Consider the following 4,722-nt stretch of genomic DNA (forward strand, 5'->3'; position numbering starts at 1 on the left):
CATGTGGCACATGTGGTCCTGCAATTGCAATTTTTTTGTTGTTTTCCAAAAAATTTAGTAGGCCATAACTTTTGCATATGGTGTTGGATTAAGGTTTCATTCACGGCATTGGATTCAGAATGACAAGCTCTTCGAATTGAGATATGTTTCGATGAATTTTGAGGACTTTGAAAATTTTACCTTTTAGGATCCTCCTAGATCATTCCTCCCCACTAAGAAGCTTTTGGTCCACCAAAAGCATGAACACAATCTACAATCTATTGTACTCCCTCATTTGCACAACAAGTGCCATGTCAAGCCACACTTACTTCTCCTTCACTCTTGTACTATGTAGCCATAAATGATGAACCAACACCTACATTCTATGCAAACCTGTAGTACAGTCTTTGCAAATTACATACAAGATAAATCATGACCCAAACAACCCCATACTTGCTAAGAGTTTATATCATACTCATTAGTCAAGTTTACATTAGAATCATAATAGAAACCATACCCAAGCTATCAACAAAAAAGGACAAAGACCTCATCACGTTGCATTCATAAGTGATGGCAAACACCTCATCAATTTTACAATTATTTCGCAACATCTAATTTACAAAATGTGGCCATGTTCAACTACTTAAAAACGCTACTCATTTCTTACGCAACCTAGTGAATGGGTTCTCTTATTGTAGATGGCTTTCTTCATTGACTAGTATTTCTTCCTTCATAGGTTCTTTCTGGTCCAGGTGGTTCTTTCTTTCTGACATGTGGCTTTCTGATGTCCATCCTTGTTGCAATGACTGCAATGATTCTTCCTCCTCCAAACTATCTGGACCTTCTTTGAATGCTAGTTCTTGATGCATCCTTGATGAGGATAACTTCTTGTGGAATCCTCACTATCACTAGAATGTTGTGATGTGCTCCCATCATCCATCGTTGATTGGTCACTGGTTGTCTTGGAGCATTCTCCAACCTCCTTTCTGACATAACCAAGTCCTGCATAACGAGGCAATTCCTCCACTTTGATGGGATTCATAATGCCCTGGCCATTAATGTCGAGGCCCTTTCCTTGATACCCCATTTTCTTCATCAATTTTGATCCAATTCCTATAGTATGTTTTTCAAAAGCAGCGAAATCATCATCATAAAGAGAACATGAAATTGAAGAATCACTTTTTACCTTAGGATTGTTATGCTGCAACTTTTCCAAGGCCTCCTCCTTGGCTTGTAACTGATGTTGCAACTTTTACTTCTCCTCTTCCACTTCTTGTAAAAGTATCCTTAGTTCAACATTCTCTACTTGAATGCTTTTGGTTGATCTCCTCAAGTTCATGGAGCCATGAAGTTTTTGGTGTTCTTCTCATCTTCGGCACAACATATGCTGAAATCTTTGTCTCATCGCCTAAATCAGAACCCAAGTCAATAGGTCCATCTTCTGCTATCCCAAGGGATGCACTCTTCATCTCATCACCTAGGTTAGATCCTAAGTCAATTGGTCCAACACCTACAAATCCAATAGTTGTGACCTTCTCATCATCCTCTGATTCAAATTCTTGGTCTTGTTGCATGGTTGTGACTGTCTTCTGCTTCTCCTTTCTTCCATTCGTCTTTGGCCTTAATTCCATATGCAACTTCCAACAATGCTCCTCATCATTTCCTTCTTTCTCACAATGAGTACAAGAAGGCTTTGCTTCCTTTCTCCTTGTTGTTGCTTCCTTCTTTGCATAGTCCCATTTTTAATATTTTCCCCTGCTTTCAAGGTTAATGGCTTTCATACTAGCCTCATCAAGAGTTTTAGGTTCAAATAATAACAACGAATGACGCAAATAACTATGCAAAGAGCCAATGTATTTCATCAATGTCTTAGGAGAGTCTAATGGAACATTCAATGCTAGTGCTTGTTTTCTAAACTCCTCTGTAAAATTCTAAACATTTTGACCTTTAATTTGTTTCAAATGTTGCCATTCCATCATGGCCTTTTGTCTATAGCCTAATGGGTAAAATTGTCCTCTTAAAGCATAAACAAACTCGGACCAAGATGAAATAAGTTTACAATTACTCTTACCACCTTTTTGTAGTTTTCTTTCCCACCATACAAGAGCAGTGCCACTCAGTCGAAGGGATGCTAACTAGATCTTGGCCTCATCCTCTTTGATTCATTGTATGCGACAATATACTTCAACCTATCTGATCCAGTTATCTATCTTTTCTGCATTATATTCTCCATTAAATATATGTAAATAAAGCTTGACATCTAACTTGAAAAAAACGTTTTTTATGACCTTTTCTACTTTTAGAACGATGAGAATATGAGGAAGAAGTGGAGCTTTAACTAGTTGATGGATATGGGGGTTCAGGAGGATCTTCTCCTCCTCCTTGATTTACCGAGGCATGATCATTTAGTTCTTTCTTCTTCTGCTTCATCATTGTCTTCTCATACTCTGCAAACATTTTGTCAACTTTGTTGACCATGCCGTAAAATGCTTTGTGAAAGTTTCACTCTTCCTCCAATCGAGCTTCCTCATCTACTATTTTCCATCTCCGTGCTGCAAGCCCCGCTTCTAGATCAAAGGACTTGAGTTTTCCTTCACCTATTTGAAGCTTTTCCCTCAGTTGGGTTCCAACCTCCCCCTGTTAGCGGCTCACCACCTCTTTAAATAATCTTGGGCGACATTACAAATAATATACTGCCACTTGGCGTGTTGGTAACAGAGGTTTTCATGGGTCCGTTGGACTCCCATTGGTCGCGGCGTTGATTCCCGCCCGACCTGCTATGTGGTTGTGTTTTATATGTAACAATTTATTAACAATCGACTCATGGCTTTTTTGTTTACCGTTCACGGGATGAAGGTTGGTGGTTTGACTGTCGGTGGGTTCAACTCTTGCTAGCCTGACCGCTAGTCATAACAAAGAGTTGGTCGAGTCTGCCAACATGGCGGCCTGCCAACCAAATCTAGTCGTCCTTTAACCACTCAACACCTGTCTTCAAAAACTGTCTCTAAGTATGGCGGAACTGCCAAATTAACTGTTGTGAAGTCGCTTGCCAATTGCATCACTAATCTTAGCTGGGGTCCGACAAAATTACCGCCAAGATAGTCGATCGCCAAAGTTAACCTTCACTAAACTAACTGTTAATTTTGGCCTGGTCTAGGCCCACTGGCAAGTCACAGGGTGCCACATGACGCCCTGTGATTGGGCCACGTGACGACTCTGGATTGGGCCTTATCCGACCAATCTAAACCTGCCACATTGTAGTACCAGATTGTTCAGGGATATTCTTGGAATCAACTGATTGTTGTACAGACATGCCATGTGGCACCTGTGGTCCGACACCTAATTTTTTTTTTTAATATTTGCCAAAAACTTTAGCAGGCCATAACTTTCATATACAATGTCAGATTGAGGTGTCCTTCTCGCCATTGAATTTAGAATGACGAGCTCTTCGACTTGAGATATGTTTCGATGAATTTTAAGGACTTTGAAATTTTGGCATTTTAGGATCCTCTTGGATCATAGAGATGGAGCAATTAATCAAAGAAAGAGAGTAGATAGGAAACACGGTGATTTCTACATCACAAGGAGCTTCAATAAGGAATGATGCAACCGAAGAAGTAACATAAGCATTATGTCTATTAAGTTTAAAGAAACAAGAAATCGATAATTTGAAAGCAACTCTAGACAAGGCTGAGAAAAATGTAGTTACCGATCAAACGAGAATTATTACCTCAAAATGAGTACTCTAGCCCAAAAACCCAAAAAAAACAAGAAAAAACAATCCAAAAACGAAAATTGTGTATGCAAGAACGATGTTTTTTTAAGGGAAAATTTTCAACATTTTTTAAAAATGGAAATAAAAACCAATTTTTTTTGCAAAATGGATGAAAAAAACACCCTAAAAAAACAAGAGTTGATGCTGGAACAAAAAAAAAAAAACCGGGTTACAATTTTGAAACTTTTTAGCAATGGAATTAAAGATAAAATATGAGGACTTTGAAAAACCATAAAATTCCAACAATTCTTGGACATGATGTTAAAGATAAAATATCATGTCTCAAATCCTGATAATTCCAACAATTTCCATCCATGTTGTTAAAGATAAAATATCTTGACTCTAAAAAACCTTGAAATTGTAATTGTTTTCAACAATAACATTAAAGATAAAATATCATAACTCATAAAAACCTTAAGATTTTGACAAATTTTCAACCATGGAATTAAAAACCTTAAGTTTTTAACATATTTCAACCATGAAATTATAGATAAATTATATGACTAAAACAATTTAAAAAAATGAACAAGTAAATGAAAGATTCATTATTCCAAGAGTAATTTTTATTTTAAAGGCTAAAACTATAGCTCTTTTCAAATCTTAGTCTAAGACAACTTATCCCATTGCAACAAAAACCTAAAAATCAACCATAAAAATGAAGTATCCCTTTTAATGAGGCATTAAAATTTCAACTTTTTTAAAACTATCTTATACCAAGTGATAACAATAAATAATATCATGGAAATATCATTGTATAATTTAAAAAAATCAACATTAATTTATAACGTTTCTTTATTTTTAATCAAAATATCATCTTTGGTAGATTGAATATAACATACATTATTTCTGCAATTCATTATTGCATTCACTAGGGTTTCACTCAATGAACCTTTGACATATCACGTGCGTTTGTGGCATATTAAACAATACCCTTAATTTGACTACATATTGGAAAATCCCTCTAAAAG

The sequence above is a fragment of the Pinus tabuliformis genome, chromosome 4_1, assembly GCF_031772625.1.
Source record: "Pinus tabuliformis cultivar Carrire ecotype Pingquan chromosome 4_1, CPIR1, whole genome shotgun sequence".
NCBI lineage: Eukaryota > Viridiplantae > Streptophyta > Pinopsida > Pinales > Pinaceae > Pinus > Pinus tabuliformis.